At 42.1% G+C, this 19,421-nt stretch overlaps 1 protein-coding gene, 1 long non-coding RNA gene and 1 other non-coding gene across 4 annotated transcripts in view; all 3 read right to left on the bottom strand.

The window, feature by feature from the left end:
* The window catches only part of EVA1A (eva-1 homolog A, regulator of programmed cell death), a 202,334-nt gene that overhangs the window by 64,893 nt on the left and 118,020 nt on the right, over positions 1-19,421 (bottom strand). The gene's annotated exons all lie outside the window — the stretch shown is intronic.
* On the bottom strand, positions 12,681-12,752 carry TRNAC-GCA (transfer RNA cysteine (anticodon GCA)). Its single transcript has one exon. It is a non-coding gene; the product is annotated as a tRNA-Cys (tRNA).
* Positions 18,180-18,655, bottom strand: LOC146440372 (uncharacterized). Its single transcript, XR_014851131.1, has 3 exons — positions 18,603-18,655; positions 18,364-18,441; positions 18,180-18,271 (listed from the first exon to the last, which is right to left on the bottom strand). It is a non-coding gene; the product is annotated as an uncharacterized LOC146440372 (long non-coding RNA).

Below are 19,421 nucleotides of genomic sequence, written 5' to 3'. Positions count from 1 at the left end.
GCTGGGGATCTGTGCCCAGCCTGGACAGGAGCACACAGCCCCACACACCGCGGGGACAAGGCAAGTGGCAGCCCAGAACCCGTGAGACATCACAATGGCACGAGTCACAGAAGTAGAGTATCACATTGAGAGTGCAGTCAAGCTTTTGCTTGGATGGATGTGAGAAACTGCCTTGATTGAGCAAAGTTGGACAGATACTTCAGAATAAAATCATAAAACCACTAAAGTTGAAAAATACCTCAAATGTCACCAAGTCCAACTAACAACACCATGTTCACCACTAAACCATATCCCCAACTACCACATCTACACATTTTTTTAACACTTCCAAGGATGGTGACTCCCCCATGTCCCTGAGCAACCTGTTCCAATGCCTGACCAGCCTTCCAGTGAAGAAATTTTTCCTGATATCCAATCCAATGGATTTTCTAATAGCATTATTCCTAATCTATTAGGATTATTTTCCTAATATCCACTCTGACCTCCCCGCAAGGCAAATCCTCTGAACACCTCTCTACATGCTGGGTGCAAGAGGACAGCAGCTGTTGAACAGGGTGGTAGTTTTTAGAGCATCCTTTAGACCTAACACCTAAAACGTGTCCTCACAGGCAGCCCAGACCTAGCTTGACTTTAGGCTCTCTCCAAATCCCACCTGCCCTTGCAGAAGGCAGTGCCACAAACTCTTTGATAGGAGCCCATGGGACTTTCTAAGGAGTCTTCATCTCCCTGATTTGGTTCCCACACCGCTGCTGAAAGGTGCATGAGATGCCCACACAACAGGTCGCTGCAGACTGACCAGCAGGTCAAATGGAAACTTTCACTTGGAAGAAGCTGTATCACTCCTCATCCTACTGAAAAACGTCCTACCAGATATAGTAAACTGTAGGGACAGTTGGAACCCAGGTCTAAGCTCAGATTCAACTCTTTCTCAGAAAGAAAATATAAACATAGGCATTCTGCCCACAAATATGAAAGTGGTAAGATTTTTTTTCTAAAAATTTACCTTTCTCAGCCTAAAGATGGCCTCACTGAGACCTCTCCATCTAACAATCAGTTTTATAGTAATATAATATTCCCACTAAAGCAAGAATTTTAAAATACGCCTATTTAATAGGGATATTTTAAGGCTAGGTGAGATCACTCATTTGATAATTTCCATCACCTGGCCTGATCACCTGCATAGCTGAAGCCACAGAATGGTGTCCCAAAGCAACACCTCAATCATTAAAAATTATGGCACATCATGCAAGGATACATCCCATCCTGAATCAGAGGCCTTCAGGGAAGGACAGTTCCACCCCAGATAAGCTATTTCAGTGGCTATCACCCTGCCGAGAAGAAAAGCTCCCTTTTTGATCTGCATTTGTCTGGCCTCACTCTCCACCCTCAACCCTGGCTGTCACTCATCAGTCTCTCCAGGAAGCTGCAGATCAGGCATGGACAGAGAAGGCTGCAGCCCACCAAAGTACAGCCCATTCTCAGTTTACCCCCAGAGCAGCAGGAATATTTCAAGCCCAGGCAAAGCTGGGGACCCTCCAATATTTTGGTTAAAAACACCCAGGCCATGCATCTCTGAGTGGAAACTAGACCCTTCTGCTCCCTTGCCTTGCAAGCTCAACTTTGCAAAACCGCAGACAAGTCATCTTGTAACCTTGTCCTGAATAAATAAAAATAGCTGAGCTTTTTTAGTCTCTCACAGTAAGGCAGATTTATGGACAAACCACAAAGCGTGCCTGTCACTCTTTCAAGATCCATTTCCATTGCATTAAAGCTCTTTTTCAAATGTGCCTACCAGAACTGGATGTGGTATTACCTCACCTATACTGTAAATTTTTAACAGACTTGGACTCCTAGCCAGTTGCTCCATCAGACGCATCCCTCTCTTTGCTGTGCCTTTGTGAATGCAGTAGCGACCTAACAAGCTGAATTAGGGATTTATTGTTACAGTATCATTTTACTCCAAACTTCAACCTTAAACACAAAACACTTTCGGATTTGGCATTTATACAGTGTTCAACATATGCTTTGATCCAAACAAGGGCTTTGACCTGCCTAACCTTTGGCGTATTTTTTTCGCTCCTGTGAATGACTTGAGCACAATTGTAAGGTATCGGTTGTCACTCCCTTAATGAGAGGTTATTTTCAATTAATCAAAGAAATATAAACAGAGCCTTGTATCAAGTTTAAATAAGCTCAGAATAGTTCTGCCCTTAAAACAGATGTCCAAAGCTGTGTCTCCTTTCAGATCAGAGCTAGTACACTGTCAAGAAGAGATCCTGCAGATCTGTTTGCTCAACCAGCTCAAAAAAACCAACTGTCAGCTCCAAACCCTGACACACTCCAGTGTGGCCCATTGAAGTCAGTGAATCGGGCAGCCCATGATGCAGATTAGGGTAACCAGGCCAAAATCAGATTTGTGAGGTCTTTACAGATTAGAGAGAACAGCAGAAGGGAATTAGATAGCACCATATTATTTCAAAGTAAGGCTAGCCCTGTATCAAGCCCAGCATACCATAGCTGCTTCCTCTTGGTTCTGATCGTGAAAGGGTCAAAAAATAAAATCAGAAGAGGAAGAGATTAACTAAAGAGGGTCAGGGCTGGTCTTTGGTCCCAGGGCCAGCAGGCACAGCCACAGTGGAGGCTAAATGCCCTTAACCCCAAAGGAGAATGGCTCCATCCAGACCCCTTGTTGGGAACAATCTCTGCTCCATGCTGCTGCTCAAGCTATGCCAGAGACTTGGCGCCTCACTCTGGGATACACATGATAACATTTCACACCATAAAAGTTTTCCAATGGTAAGACCCTGGTGCTATCTAGTGAACTTAACCAATAAACTAAATACAGCTAATTTCAGAATAACAAGTTATCCAAAATATACATAAGACTTTTTTTTCATCCTGAAGCCTTGGATAAATACAGGCTTGCCCTGTGAGACTCAGACCTTTCCACACAGCTTTAACATCCTTATTTCTTGCACTTCAGGCACTGTTTTTTGTCTGTAAGCTCTCTGACGTAAGGAGCATGTCTATTCCTAGAGCTTGGCCCTTGCTTGTCATTCAAAAAAACAAGTGTTTCAATCCATCGGGTGGGATGTATCTGCACTCTGCTCATCCACCTCAGGGGCAGAGCTGAGCTAAATCCCTATACTGTCCCTCTCTAGTTAACACACTGGCACTTGTGGAGGATAATACCTGTCTCACATAGTTTAACACAGGTGAGATGAATCCCCTCTGGAGCTGACCCTCCTGCTCCAGGGATTATTAGCCATGCTAATTGTTTCTAGCTCTGCACCTAATTTTTCAGAGTCTAACAAGGGGGCCAAACACAAGATATGTGTTTACCTACCTGAACAAAACACAAATTATTTCATATCACTAAAATAAATATTATAATAGTGTTGTCATGACTTTTGATGCCAGAAACAAGTAATCTTGTTTAGCCTCTGAATGAAGTAAACTCCGATTAGGCCCTTAGTTTTCATGCAGTTACCACTGGAGCCCGAGAAGCTGTGTGGCACTAAAATACATCTTCTCAGCAGGGATCCACTCTGGATTACAAGGTGTCAGGGGAGGAGAGAAGCCACCATTAACTCACCGTCCTGTGAGTAATAAATGACTTTTCAATGGGAATTAATCTGACATAGCTTCCTGTAGTTGTTTTTGTTGTATATATATATATATATATATAATTAATTATCTCTGCATTAGGTGCCATTTTCTCTCTCTAAAAATACTCAGTATAATCAGTCAGCTTTTTTTGAAAGTGTGTTCTGATAATCTGAGCTCATTCACAAGTAACACCTGCAGCAACACCCAGAAGAGATAGGGGAACACATTTGAGAGTATTCACTTGGCAACTTGCTTCCTTGAAAATGAACATCACATTTCCATTTCTACCTAAAAATAAGAGTAGATGAAGGGAAATGTCTTATTGCAAATGGACAGGTTTTGCCTGTTTATTTATGAGGATGTGCAACATGTGACTATTGAGATTCTGGGGTGAAATAACACACTTATGCATTTGGCTGCTATAGAAAAGAAATTTATAAGGGTTTTATTTTACTTGTTTGTCTTTGTTTGTCTTGCTTTTATTTCCTTCTTTTTTTTCCCAATGCAAATGGCATCATGGTCTATGATGGAAACCAGTGGGACCTGTGACTTAAGGACCTGCACAGCCCTGGATAAGGATAGAGGAGGGGAACCAATCCTTTTTTATCCTTTTGGCAGATCTATAACTAAAACCACAACATGAACCATGTGCCAAAATACTGGGTTTATTAACTATACTCTCACCTGGGAAAACGATTTCTGTTTGAAAGAGTACCTTAAACTGCTTACAGCAGCAAGATTAAGGTGGGGTGAATTCAAACAGAAGGAATAGTCTTATATAAGGTTTTTTTTTTTTTTATTCAGTACCTTTCATTTCATGCTAGACTGTCTGAATCCCACAAGAAAAATTATAATGCCTCAGAGATGTATTCTTTTCTGGCTTTTGCAGTTTCATAGGGATCACTGCAGTTTTTGTATGTTAATATTGGACTATCTGCTATTTTATAAAAAAATATTGGTATACCTTTCCATGCATGCCTGCTCCTCCCCATGCTATTTCTGGTGTTTGTGAAGCCAGCTACACAAACTTCAGGGTCAAAGGACCTTTAAAAATTAATGAAGATATGTAACATTTACAGCCTATGTATTTTACAAGAGGAGAAAAGCTGGTTTCTTCCTCTCCCCTCTCCCTGCTTCACCCCCACCCCCAAACAGGAATTGTTTCTCTCAAGTCTGTCTCTCTCCAGAAAAATCTGACCTACAAATGGCTTTCTCATAACTCAGCAGACTAGTTTAGTCTTCATATGGATTTATCATTAACCACATAAGCACATGTTGTCTATTTTGCCCAACCTAATGAATGTGCTATAAATAAAATAACTCTAAAAGCAGGTTTCACCATACTTATCCAAGCTGTTACTGCAAGTCCTTGTAACTCCCAAACCCACTTACATTAGAAACATTAATCACTTGATTATAATTCAAAGCATCAGCTCTGTACAGCTGAAACTCCCTAGCACTTGACTTTGGCTAGACCTCTAACCTCAACTTATCACTTTCAGGCATACTCCACATTTTCTCCTCCGATCTGTCACCAATGTAGGAAAGACGTGGGAAGTCGCTTTCAAAAGGTATTTTTAACCTAGGGGTGTCTCATTAAAAAGAGAGCTTAGTATAGAAACTCTAAAACAAAACCATTCCCACTTCACTTAGCACAGCAACCTGAAAATACCAGAGGGGTATTTCACCACAACTCATGTCATTTTAAACCAAAGCAACATAAAGAAAGAAGTTCTTTTGGAAAAGACACTGTTGAGTGTAATTCCTACCTACCACAAAAATACTTTATATGATCATAGGATTATCTGTAGGGCTTTGTATTTTCCATCTTGAATGAAGGAGGATGAATCAAGCCATCTATTATTCTGGCTTGCCTGCTCATTCATTAAGAGTGTATTTGTACAGTTTGGGTTATTTCTACTTATTTCAGCTGACAGCATGAAGATCATATTCCATCTTGACCAAAGGTTTCAAAAGCTGAGAGAAACAAAAGATTAATTGTAAAATATTATTTTTAAGCCTCATGTGCTTTAGTCTGGAAATAGAAAGACAAAGATAAAACCCCCAGAAGGACAGCCACAGCTAATGAGAGCCTGAGAGGAAATGATCACACATTCTTAGTTCTTCTGATGGATGTCCTTCTACCCTTATTAATCAGAACTTTGTGATGTCGATAAATCACCAAAGTATGATAACAGATGAAGGTGAGTTTGGATGTAAAATGACCCATGGTGAAGGATTACAATAAAGGAGGAGAAGGAGGGGGAGCCAAATAGAGTTTTATAAACTGCATCCTCAACTTGTGAGGACTTGTAGATAATAAATGTCATTCCTTTTCCACATTATCTAGGAGATTAAGAATGTTTCTTGATGTATAACTGCTGGAAACCCTCTGCAGCACCTTCTCCAGTTACCACGAGGTTTATATTACATCAATTGCTTTAATTTTCCATCAATTATGATTTCATTTACAAAGAGGAACTTAAAAGTACCTTTCTTCCTTTAACCTCTTTTTGAGGAAGTAGGCTCCAGACGCTGGAAAGGAGAATCCATGCAAAACACTGATGGTTTCAATCTTGCAAGCTTTGTCAGATCCTGCTTTGAGATTCCCACAAGTTTTCTAGTATGACTTTATCCTGCTTGAACAATCCTGTGTCACAGAGATGTCAGCAAGGTCTCTGCCTCCAGTCACTCTAGATACAGAGTTGTTGGTTTCTATATTCAGCAAAAACCACCCAGCCATCAATCCATGTGTGTCACAGTTTGCGGTTTTCAAAGAAAGCATTTCCCAGAGCACTTGAGAAATAAATAAATGCATTTGAGATGCTATTAGTGACGAACCAGTTCCATTCCATGCTTTCTACCAGTGGTATTTATGCTGCAGAACACAGCTCTGGCCATCTGAAGCAAACCAAAGCCATGCTTATATACTGCAAATTCAAAATAAAAGGTTATTAAAATGAGGCAGTTTGCAAATAAGGGAAAATTTGCTTTAAGCAATGAAAGCCAGAGGTATAACAGACACCTAGGAAAGAAAGGACAGAAGTGCACTGAATGCTTTTGAGGATGCTCCCAAATGAAATACAAATTTGGGTGTTTCCCTAGAGCTTTTAATTGGTTTGTGCCACAACACATAGAGATCTCCATGCTGATGCCCTATCAAGCTTTGCTAAGTCATGCTGCAGGACAGCACTTGATGGGGAAATGCATTCTCTTAGTCCAGATGCAGTGAAATTGTGCAAGGGACATCACCTGTGGAACTGATGGACCCCGTGCAGAGGCACATGAGCTTGGATGTGCCATGGGTGTCAGTTTTACTCAGTGTGGAGCCAGCCCAAACACATCCATACTGGATGTATTCTGTATTATCTGAGAACATAAATTGGGGATACAGCTGAGTTTCATGGCACTGCTCAGAGCTTCCCTGGCTGGGACTACAGCTGAGGTCTCTCTGGCACCATTTGCCCAAACAATCCCAATTCCAGGTTGCAGCAGCTCAAAGGGAGAGAGAACAACTGGGCTGTCAAAGGGACAGTCTTTGAAGTGATGAGATATTCCTGAAGAAAATAAGGCAAATTTATCCTTGTAATGCCTTCTTTGTACTCCATGGTATGGTGGGCACAGCATTTCTGCTATCTCCATTCTTGCCAACATTTCTGCATGTAGCTGTTTTATGGGAAGTACTGAAAACACACATGAATGGACATTAAATTAGAGAATTTCCCTTCAGGCTTTCTAAGCCATCATGAGCACGAACAGGAGACAAGTACATGTGAACATAAATTCTAAGCTTTGTCATTTTACCCATATAGAAAGTGGAGTGGAGAAGAGAGAAAATTAAGAACAAAGGACAATGAGAAAAGAAAAGAGAGGGAGGGAAAGCCCTATAAATAAGCTTTGGCATCTGAGCAAAACAAAGCAGAATACCTGGTGCCCAGTGTTGCAGTCTGAGGTTTGCTGTGTGTAGATGCGTAAGTCTGTGGCATGGAAATGAGTCAGAATTGCTGTCCCAGGGAACACACGCCACTGGAGCAGTCTAACTCCTCTCAGGGGACTATGTTGGACTTACAGACCTGATTCTTGCATATGATCCGTGCCAGATGCCTGGCCATAGACAGCTGATCACCAGCAGATTATTTTAAGATAGATTTCAGCTGAGACACATCACTTCCACCCCGAGAGCACGTAATTCTTAAAATTCAAAGAATTGAGTGCTTGAAATCAGCAAAGGAATATCCTTAAATTAGAGTTTCATGCTACAGAGCCCGGGCTCTTGAAATATGGAGGCAGTTCTAAGAAATAAAGGGATATCCAGGCCCTCTTTCCATTGCTCTTGAATGAAGTATGGTGTGGATTTCTAGCCTTGGATTTAGGCCTGGAAGCACATCTGGAGGGTGTCTATTCCTTGTATATGTTAGATTTATGCTACATTAAAGAAATCATTACTTCCACAAATATCATAAATGATGAAGGAAACTCCTGGCCTGAAATTAAATATTGTTGTTTATTGTGCTACATTGAGACTGACTCCCTCAGAGGTGATGACACCAAAGCCATGAAGTGTCAGTCACAGAGCCTTGGACTGCCAGAGCAGTGTTCCTGTGAACTCAATGGATTGAAACTTCACCATCCTGAGCTGAGGCATCAAATCTTCCCAAGCTACATGTTCAGTTTGCATTTGCCACAAGAGAAAAAAAATGGCACATATCAAGCAGGAGCCACCTCACTGTAATATTCACCCTTGCCTGCAGGAGAGGAGGAATTGCAACATGAGAAAAGGAGTATTTGGCAACACAGAACAAAACAAAAGAACAAACACAGCCCTTCTCAGCGAGCTCACCTGGCACTGGAGTTGGAGATAAAACACTCCTGGCTTCCAGTGCCAGTGATATGACCCAGAAGAAACCTCCTCCTTCCTGGAATGGTGTTTGTTAAGTTGAATAGCTCGAAAAACCTTTAAAATTGGATGTGGAGCTACCTCTGGTCACAGGAACAGCCCTTTCTCCAGCAGCAGCACTGCTGCTAGGGAGCATTACATAAACGGGTTCATGCCAGGTCACAATCAGAAGACAGGCAGAGGCAGAAACACTCCAGCAGGCATTATTTTTCCACAGCACAGCCAAAAGCAGGCAAATTTTTAAGAACAGCAAAACACCACTGTGTTTGCAGACACCATTTATTAATAGCAGGATGGATTTTCAGTCAGTTTGTACCATTGATACCAACACCATCTTTGCTGCACTAAGCTGATGAAAGTGACATAAATTTTCAATGAACAATTATTTAAATCAAGGCACAAAACTCACTAGGAAACCTTCTGCAAAATTCTCCATGTTCTTATTCCAAAGATCTGTTCCCAAATCTAAATCCATCCAGTAAATACTTATCCATGAGTGTGTCTCAAGTGCTAGAGAAGAAAATATGAGATCAAGGATTCTGTTCTTGAAAATTAAAAAGGTAATAACACACAGAGGAGGGATTAAACCCTTCATCTCTCTTGCATAGCACTGCTGATGCTTTCTCATTTTTAACAGAGGTTATAGAGCACAGAGAAACAGAGAATCCCATGAAAGTGAAGACTATCACTCAAGGGGCTCAGCAAGGAGAGTATTTTCTCCCCATGGGGCAGGAACAGGGGTTCCCAAACCAGGAGGAATCCTGAGTCCCAAAGTGGAAATTATCATAGACCTGAAAGTGCTAAAGAAAACTCTATTGTGGTACCAAAGAAGGTTTCACAAATAGGAAACTTTGGGAATTGCTGCTTTTGCAGGGTTTGGTTAGATCCTTATAGTCATGTCATCTTATGGTTTAATTGTTTTCAATGTCTCAAAGTTGCATTTCTCCCCTTAGGAAGGTGATGAATTTGAGCAAGGGGCTTACCACATAAGCAAGCTGTCAAAAATAAATAAATAAATAAATAAATAAATAAATAAATAAAACAGGATGAATAAAACCCATCTGACCTCCCTGAAGCCTATAAATTTTGGCCCAGCTCATTATCAGATGGCAAGCTCTTCTCAGTAACTCCAGAGTGCATCAAAACTGGCCATTGCAAAGAAGCACAGTCATGTTCTGTGAGAAATAACCACAAAACTCTCTATTTATAACACAGCTCTTCTTGGGTTTTAGCCATTAATCATTGGCTCATCTGCATACCCAGAATGCAGTTTTGCCAGCATGTTCTGGACTCTGAGCTAAGATTCCTGAATCAAATATTCCCCCTTCCTGATTTGTGCCACTGTAACATTTCAACCTGAAATCCCCAGTGCCTCAGAAGGAATCTTTCTTACCAACCGGCAGCAGCAGAGCTGTCAGGGAATGCTGATGCTAAGTTCCCATTCACTGCTATTTTTGAGTATTGTCTGTCGTGTCAGGCTGGAAGAGGCTGCCCAGGGCAGTGGTGAAGCCTCCATCCCTGAAGATATTTAGAAGATGTGTAAATGTGGCTTTGAGGGACATGGTTTAGTGGTGAACTTGGCAGTGTTGGGTTAATGGTTAGACTCAGTGATCTGAAAGGTCTTTTCCAACCTTAATGATGCTGTGATTCTAAAATATGTAAGACATATACACATTTCACAAAAGTCAAACTGCCTTAAAATCCCATGAAAATAATATGCTGCACTTCAAACACTTCCCCAGAGGAGAGGTTATTAAAAAAATAGTCGAAAGATGTATGATCATTTTGCCTAATGCACTACTGGAAGATGTTCCAATGCTCATCTGATGGGTGCAGGAAAAGAATGGAAAATAATACAGTTGGGTTCAGACCAGGTCAGGTGATCTTCCCAAAGATTCCTCCTGCCTCTTTTCTCAAGAAGCATATACCCAAGAGATTCTGTATGCAAACAGCTACTCAGAGGGGAGCATGATACAATAATAAAAACCAACAGACACATTTAGAATAGTATTAAATATTAAAAGCGCTTAGTGAAATCCAGTAGCTGCTCGGTATGTTTGCCCCCAACTCACTGCAACACAATGCTTCCCTGAAACTTTGGGAAGATTTTAGGAGGAGGGAAATAAGTGGATGCTCTCCATACAACACACACATTAAAAAGGGGTAATTAGGCCTATCATCATGGGCTTGTCTGCACATCAATCACGGGCAAAATCACAGATCATCTGTGACAGGGCTCAACAAATAAATTATTTATATACATTAACAATGTGTAATGGAAAAGAAGTCTTGTTAATTAATCCAGTTTCATGTTTTGATGAGCCTACAAATGAGGTTGATAAAAGCAATAGTGTTGAGGTAATGAGCTTTTGAAGAGCACCATAGTTGAATTATTGAGTAATAGACTTGGCTGGTTTAAAATAAACATAGTGCAGTGTAGATTAATTGGAGACCAGCTGATACCTTTCCAAATTAAATAGTAAATGGCAAATGTTCACTCAGCAAGTGAACTTTCACCCCCTATAGATGCTGGCTTACCAGTTGCTATCTAATGTTTTTATTGCTGACATGGAAGAAAAGGCTAAACCATTATTTAGTAAGTTTGTGGGATTTTGGGAAGTGGTGTGGAATTCAGAGGACAACAAAGCAAAACAATCCAGAGACTAATTCAGTAAACTGCACTCAAGACAACAGTATGAATTTCAGTAAAGTCCTGAATGTAAGATTAAACAGTGCAGAACTTGCTTCTCAGGCATGAGAAAGGAGGCCAGAAGCAAACTGGAAACAGCCTAGAAAATGATAGTATCTAAGTGGTTTAATATAGACATCTTCAGCAGCATAATGCATGTACTAGAGATGTAATATCAAGTAGAAGAAGCAGAGAAATTATGTAACAACCCAACCTGGCATCGGTGCAACTGCTGCTGATATTCAGAGCCTATTATAGAGGCTGCAGGTACTAAGGAATTAAAAATAATTGAGGGAAAAGACACAAGAATGAATGAAGAATTGGGAAACCTCATTCTGGAGAAAGACATGATAAGATTTACCTCTTTAATTTTACAGATAAAAGGCTGAGAGGTTTCTTAATCACAGATTATAAGTATTCAAAGAAAGGACTGGAATTAGCTAAGAAGGTTTCTTCAGCCTTAAAAGATCTAGTAATGGCCAATAGCTAGAAGTTAAGTCTAGACATTCAGAGCAGAAATAAATCTAGGTTTTTTGACAATTTTGCAGGGGTTGTGGGATACTTACAGTGACTGGGAATCTTCAAACCAACTTTTTTTAAGTAAGTTTCACTCCAGTTCAAACAGCAATTAATTTAGGAAGGTCTTATGGCCTCTTGGCCTCAAGTGACAGGGCTTCAAATGCTTCTTTGGGAGGCTATTTTACAGCCTAATAAATGCCATCTTTGGGAAAAATTTCATGGGATTCTGCATTTGTCTTTAATACACTACTAATGGTCCATACTGAGTAACTGATTCCCTTGTTTTCTGTTCTCATCAAAGCACAATTAAAATAATGATCTTTCAGCAGATAATAACACCTTTTCTAATAATTGTAAAGAAGAATCAGAGAATGAATCAAGCAATTAATTCTTAGTTCTTAGTCATTCCTCCCACTCAAGACCCAAACCAATGTTCACTTAAGCACAGGAATATGTGAGGAATGTTTCCTTCAGCCAAGCATTGGAGAAGAAGAAGGATATTTGGCATTTGTGACCCTCAGACTGCCACAGCTTGTGGTACCTGTACCTAAACCAGAAGATTGCATAGAATGTAACAAATGTGCTTCTGTGGTTAACACTCACTCCTTCTCTCTGTCTTCACTTGCTTTTTGGCTGTCCCTTTGGTCACTCATGCTCTAATTTACTTCATAATCTCAATCCTCAGTGTCTAAGCACTGTGTGCCTTTCCCCAAAACCACAAAAAACCACCAAGCATAGAATGGTTTGGGTTGAGAGAGACGTTAAAGATCTTCTCATCCCAATCCCCCGCCATGGCCAGGGACACCTTCCACCATCCCAGGTTGCTCAGAGCCCCATTTAGCCTGGCCCTGAACACTTCCAGGGATCCAGCAGCAGCCACAGCTTCTCTGGGCAACCTGTGCCAGGGCCTCAGCAGCCCCACAGTGAATTTTTTTTTCTAATGTCTGATCTAAAAAGAAGCATCTGAGGGGGCACCTGGAGTTGAACCAGGGACCTCTTGATCTGCAGTCAAATGCTCTACCACTGAGCTATACCCCCTCCCTGAGCAACACTGCTGAGTAAATGAAAGCCATTAGGACATTCTCTGCCCCAGGGAGTTCAAACATGGAATTTGCACCAGCCTTGCAGAACTGGTCCAGCACAGACAACCTCACTGCATTTCTTCCTGAGCCTTGCAGGAGACATACACAGGGGTGTATGGGGCAGCACAGCAATGTCTTATGGATAAAAAAATTCTACTAAACCTTACAGCTAGTGCCAGACAGTGCCAACCAATACATTGCAAAACTATAGAAAAATTGCTCTGCATTTTCTGTAACTCCCTCCCCACACCTCTTTCCAGATATGGAACAGAGTTTCCTGTCCAACTCATTTGCCAAGACATATACAGCAAGGCCAGCTGCATTGCCCATCCCTTTTCTCAGCCAGCACCATGCTCTTCTCCCCTCAGCAGGGCAGCTGAACATCCATAATCAGAGGTAACAGTAACCCAATGACTCCAGGGACTGAATCTCCATCTCAAAGCAATGGTGACACATTCCCCACAGGACAGTCCTGAAGTTCAGCTTTCCCTGAGCCTCTGGAAAATGGCTGTAGTACAGTAAATTTAGTAAGGATACAGAGATCCTACATCTCCCTATTGCTTCACTAGCCCCCTGAAATGTTTAGTTGTATCAAGATGTTTGCTGGAATGACAATACATGTTCAAATGCCAGGACAATGAAACAGCATGTCCATGGGATCTGCCAGGAGGCTCTGGCATGGAGAATGCAGTGTGGGCAAAGTTGGACAAACATTAGATAAATAAGTGGGAGAGGCTGAATCCTAGTGGAAACTAAGAGAATTTGTTTGCTCTAATAGGTGAATCACATGGACTGAGATTACCAAACAAAGAATCTACAGACAGGTGCATTCACTGGAACTCTGGGTAAGGTCCCCAGAGCTGAACTTTTTGGCACCTTTTGCTGTGATTTTGATTCATCCAAACTTTGTCAGATCCAAAGTTGTTAGTACTAGTGCTTTGGAAAACATGATCTCTCCCAAGATGAGCACCATCTCAGCAATGAGCTATCATAGCCAACTTTCCTTCCAAATCATTAATAAGGATCTTAAACAAAAACAGTTTAACATTGTTCCCTTCTGTTCCCCTGAGGTATCTCCCACCAAGTGTTGGCATTTATTCATCACTATGTGTTTCTGCTGCCTCCAGCCTGTTTTCAGTCTGCTTTATAATCTTCATCTCCAGTCAATCTAAATTAATTTTTCAGCTCAGTCTTCAAGAAACAATATATTAATTGCCTCTATACATGAACAGACATCTTATTTACACAGATTAAATGACCATATTCTTTTCATCTACTTGGTCTGCAGTTGGATCAAACTGAGTGATTAAGTTTTGTCTGGATTTCCTTCCTACAAATCTATGTGTGTGTTATCCATGTTCCTTTTCAGTGGTGAAGTCAACATGTGTAGAGAGGCTGCATACCTCCTACATGCCTAAAGGAATCAAATTAATAACTAAAGTGTGCTCTGAGTCACACAGAAAACTCAGTAAACTCTTCTTCACCAGGGATGAGGTTTGCTTTAACTACTTACAGATTTACTTTGTTTAGTCTTTTCTCCAGTATTCCATGACAACAAAATGCACCCCTTCCTTTTTCCATCATTTACATTCCATTTTGGCAACTCTCTTGAGGGTTAGCTAATATACATATGGCTCCATGTGAATGCATGGCACAGCAAATTCTTCTTCCTTCCTTATTTAAACTCTTTTACTAGAGATGGAAGCCAAATTTATTGGATAGTTATTAACGCTTTTAATGACTGCCGTTCATTTGTAAAGATCAATACAACATATTTTCCTCTGTCCTCTGCTTCTCATTTGATTCTTCTGGTTTTCAGAGACAGCTATGTGAGCCAGCTCCTTGACTAATTACAAGACAAACATAGAAGGTATATCTGGTTTCCCAAGTTTAATTTCTAAGATTTTCCTGTTTCCCATATCCCTAAAATTCGTCTCACAGAGGTTGTATTCTGCCCCATTCCTGATGTATTCAGTTAATGTTAGTGTCAGGAGATAGCACAGAGATACAGTAAATCCAGCAGTACTGACTTCAAGTTCTCATTCTGTGGGGCCCCCTAATGCTGTTAGACAGTTTGAGGTCTAAAATGGGATGAAAGGAGACAAGGCGAGGTAAATATGTCACTTCCACTCATGGTGCTTTATGGATGTTTCCCAACTTGGTGAAAGTCAGCTAACCCACAGGAAGTGCAGTAAGGTATATTGGCATGTGAAAAAGTGCCTACAGACACCCTTTGCACAGATCAGAACCCTTTTTCCACCATGTAGTTGGGGTCACCCCAGTACAAGAACAGGATTCTGGAACACGATTCATGTCTGAATTCTCAACTTTTTGTGATTTAAGGGGGGGGATCGTGGTCATGAAGAAAGAATTCTTTATTTCTTTGTGTCATTCCACTAAACATAAATATGAATTTTCATCAGCAGACATGAAATAGCTGTTTCAACAGAGTTATGGAAGTTTGGAGACATACACACCCCAAAAAACAACCAAACATCTGAGCAGCAAAATGATGTAAATTGGAGAAAATGAAGTATCCTCTACATGAGCCCTACCCTTTCAAAGCACAGGCTTTTCCAAAAACTAATGAAGAGAGAAGATTTTTCCAGCTGCTGTGTGACTCAGACTGGCATAAGTAACTGGCCAGGGCAGTTCTGGGACAGCAAACTGGGGAGAAAATAAAAGCCAAGTGGTTCAGAAGATGTGAAAGTTTCAGGTGGCTGAACATCCCTGGCTCCATGCTGTGTCCCACCAGCTCCACACAGCTGCTGTACCCACAGAACAGTGAAGCACAAGCAGCAGCCTACAACAAATAAAGCAGTCACACTTCTATCCGAACACCTCATCACTTACTCGGGTTCTGAAAAGAGACCCAAAAAAGCTGAAGATATGGTGAAGATCTTCAAAATGGCCAGGTTTTTAGGGAGCTTCAGGCTTGGGCTGTGGATCCTAAGGAAGTATCTCAGAGAGACATGGTTGTGGAGTCCAGTAATGATTGTTTGATGAGATGAGAAAAGCAAGACAAAAAAGATCAAAATGGACTAAATAAGTCTCTTGATATCAGCATCTGTAACTCTTTCGCTATCAGCATTTTGACACTGCATTACTTTCTTCTGTTGTCTTGCCTAAGACCTATTGAAATGAGAAAAAGCACATCTCAGACAATTTGTTAAAATCACTTCAAGTCTCTGAGTGATGTTAATGATCAGTGACCGAGGGTGGAGTGCAGTGAGGTGAATGGCAGATGAATGGCAGGTGACAGCATTCACCCGAATGGAGAATTTTTATCTGAGCACTTCCATGGACTCTCAATGCACCTCATCACATCCTACTCATTACCTCACTTACCTTCACCACTCCTCTGCAAAGTATTCTCATATTTCATTTTTCAAATGCAGAGATGAAGCAAAGAGGGAATAATTGACCTGTCTAAGGTCACCCAGGTGTGTCCAGGCCTCCAGGACTGGTTCAGGCAGAGACCTCACTTGCACTTTTAGAGCTGCAGACAAATCTTATGGTGATTGGTCCTTAAGGATGTGCTCGGAGCTCAGCTGCTCCCTCCCCTCATGACCCCAGACATTGCAAAACCTGTCATGAGCTGGCAGAACAGTTAAGGGCATAAGTACCAGTGTCAGACCTTGTGAAGGTGCTCCAGGTTTGGTGCATGTGCTCTAGGAGCTGCCAAATTTAAAGAGACTCACAGAGATTTTTGCAGGAGTATTCACAGAGACAGCCTGTCTCCACATGTCTATCAATAATGCTCAAGTGTCAACACTTCCAGGCTTGGATCTGAAGATGCCCTCACCTGCTATAGGTTTGCTAATGGCCATTATCTGGTTCCTAAATGGGGAAGTCAGGCACACAACAATAAAACAATTCTTCTGCAGTAACTCACACATCAGAGTTGGAATATAAAAATACAGAAAAAAAAAGTCCTGGCTCAAGTATCCTGTATTATCTACAAAGTGGTTGAACTACTCCTCTCAGAGTTTTCTCTTTCATTCCTTTTCCATCACTCCCACTTCCCTCCCATTGCCAACCACATCTCTCATTGCCTGTAGTCTTTTCCACTGTTCTTATCCCAGCAATGATCCCTTCCTCCCAGTTCTGCTGCTTTGCCACAGGTCTTTCCAAATGCCATTGCATCAGGCCATCTCCCTGGGACCAGAGCTGCTTCTCTGGAGGGGAACATGCAGCTGTTGGTGGCTGGAAAGTAGCCAGAGGAGCCCCCACTCCCCCCAGCTATGCTGCAGGAGGATGCTGAGTGATGGTGCCAGCAAAGAGCAGTAAGAGGCCTTGGCTGCCTGTTCAATACCTGGAAGCAGCCCTTAGTCACTGGAAAAGGGATCTGAAGGAAGAAGGTTGCTTCCCCTGGCCTCAACCAAATGGTATTTCATCCAGCATGAAGATGTTGACAGAAGGGTCTGTGTGTCATCACAAATGAGAGATTTTTGGCTGGTAGAGATGTGCCTCCACCAGTCACCTCCACTCCAGCAAGAGGTAGGCAACTCTCCAAGGCTTCTGCTCACCCACAGCCAAGGGTTGAATGCACAGCATTCCAGCCTGCTGGTTAAAAAAGGCTGTCAGAGAAAGCAGAGAGAAGGCACAGGCAGAACAGCCAGCTCCCCTGTGTTATGTGTAGGGACTCAGGGTTAGGAGTAGGTTTAGTTAGGGCATTGCTGCTTTGATTTGAGCACACAGGGGTTTGAAAGTGTACAGTTTTCATGTCAACTTATTTTTGAACTCAGGAGGAAGGGTTGGACTTCATATTTGTGAGCATCTCACTGATCTGCTCCTTGGGTCTATTAATCCATGGTGTCCTCCTCCAGTGCCTCTCTCCCAGGATACACTCCATTAGTTCAACCCAACTACACACAATTTGCTCTCAGAACACACTATGGCCAAATAAAGGGACTAGTATGGCATGCAGCCACAGGAAAGGGGTTTGAGCAGAGCACAGGTACTCTCCAAGCCTGCCTTTCCAAGCAGCATGTCTCCAAGTGATTAAATGCAATGCTATCAAATATCATGACAGAAAGCACAAATACATAAAACATGAGGGTGCCTCTTAAAAATAAATGTTGCTCCATGATATTTTTCCCAGGAGAAGGAAGTTTCCAGAGTGCTGGCTCTCTGCGTGTGGTATCACATATTGCATGGTCTGTTCCCTATAAGCTCTCAACATATGCTACGAATCTGCCTCTGCAGTACAAGTATCCTAAATCAGATGCTTTTGCCTTCTTCTGATCTTTTGCAGTCACACGTACATACATTGGATTTTGCCACAGGCTATCCATCATTCCTCCCTTTCCAGCATCTGAAACGCATGACCCGCAATTTGGTTTTATGTGTGTTTTACTGCAGTTTCCATATAATCACACAGGAAACTTTAATTCTCACCTTATGAGCCCGAGGCTGCAGTTCTAAACCTTGTCTCTCAGAAGTGTCATGACTGTATGTCTGATCACCAACAGTCTGAATTTCCCACAAATGAAGGAAAAATCAAATTCAAATGCAATCAAAGCCTTACCTCTCACAATCAGTTGCTTACCTGCATCATTTTTCACCTTCTACCCCAAAGTAACATCTAAAGTCATTAGGCATTGCCATCCTCTGCCTCTGAGTCTCCTCATTTCAGCTGTGGACTAAGCACAGTGGTGCTGCATCAGGTGGACATTGTCCATCACCGTAGGACAGAGAGCTCTAAGGCATCCATCAGCCTCAAATGACCCAGATTTCCTGTAGGCATCAAAGGGAAGCTGCCTCATCCACTGTAGATCTGTCACGTCTCAGGACTGCAACTTACCCCTCTCATTCCTCCTTCTCCTCCCTTTCCACTCATTCACCAGGAATTCACCATGCCCATCCCCTTCCCCATCCCAGACTGGAAGTGGCAGACACAGCTGGTTGGCATCATCCACCATCCAGCTGCCTCTTTTTAAGGCCATAAAAAGGAAAAAGGGCTGTAGGTCCCCCAGCCCCCAGCTAACCCCAACCCCTTAGCAGCTGTACAAACCCTCCTGCCCCAAAGACTGACATAATTTGGCACAGCACTCAGCAGAACGGTGCTGTCTGTACACATGCATGTGTAATACCTCACCAACTGATCCTGATCCCAGAAGGGCTCACCCACCACCCCCTGACATCACATAAGCCTCATCCCCTGCAATGACACATTTCTGTTTACAGTCACGGAATGTCACTCTTCCAGAAGGGCATATCCCAGGCAGAAAGAGATTTCTAGAATAAATACATCCTTGTTGGTTGGGTGAAAGAAGATGGAGGATTTTTTAGCTCTGGAAAGGGACTAACTAGAAGGGGTGACAGGGAAGTGGTCTGGTAAAATACCTGTCCTGTGCATGAAGCAGATGGCACAGAGGCATCAGAGAAGCCCTGTAAACAACCAGTTAAGCTTTAGTCTCAAGCCCTTTCATCTGCTTCAAATATAGGCTCTACCACCTTCCAGCTGGGGCTGGAAAACATCAGGTCTGCTCTGCCTGCAGGGCTTTGTGAGTTTGTATGTTCTGAACTCCTGCCAGGAGTAACTTTGGTGCTGGAGGGATCAATGCTGGACCCTGTGCACTGCAGTGACTTATCCATGGAGGAGGGAAGCTGGGGAAATTCC

This window comes from Lichenostomus cassidix, chromosome 3 (genome assembly GCF_008360975.1).
Source record: "Lichenostomus cassidix isolate B80296 chromosome 3, HeHo_3.0, whole genome shotgun sequence".
In the NCBI taxonomy this organism is placed as follows: Eukaryota; Metazoa; Chordata; class Aves; order Passeriformes; family Meliphagidae; genus Lichenostomus; species Lichenostomus cassidix.
Note: the sequence above shows the minus strand (reverse complement) of the source record. Positions and strands in the feature narration are given on the sequence as shown.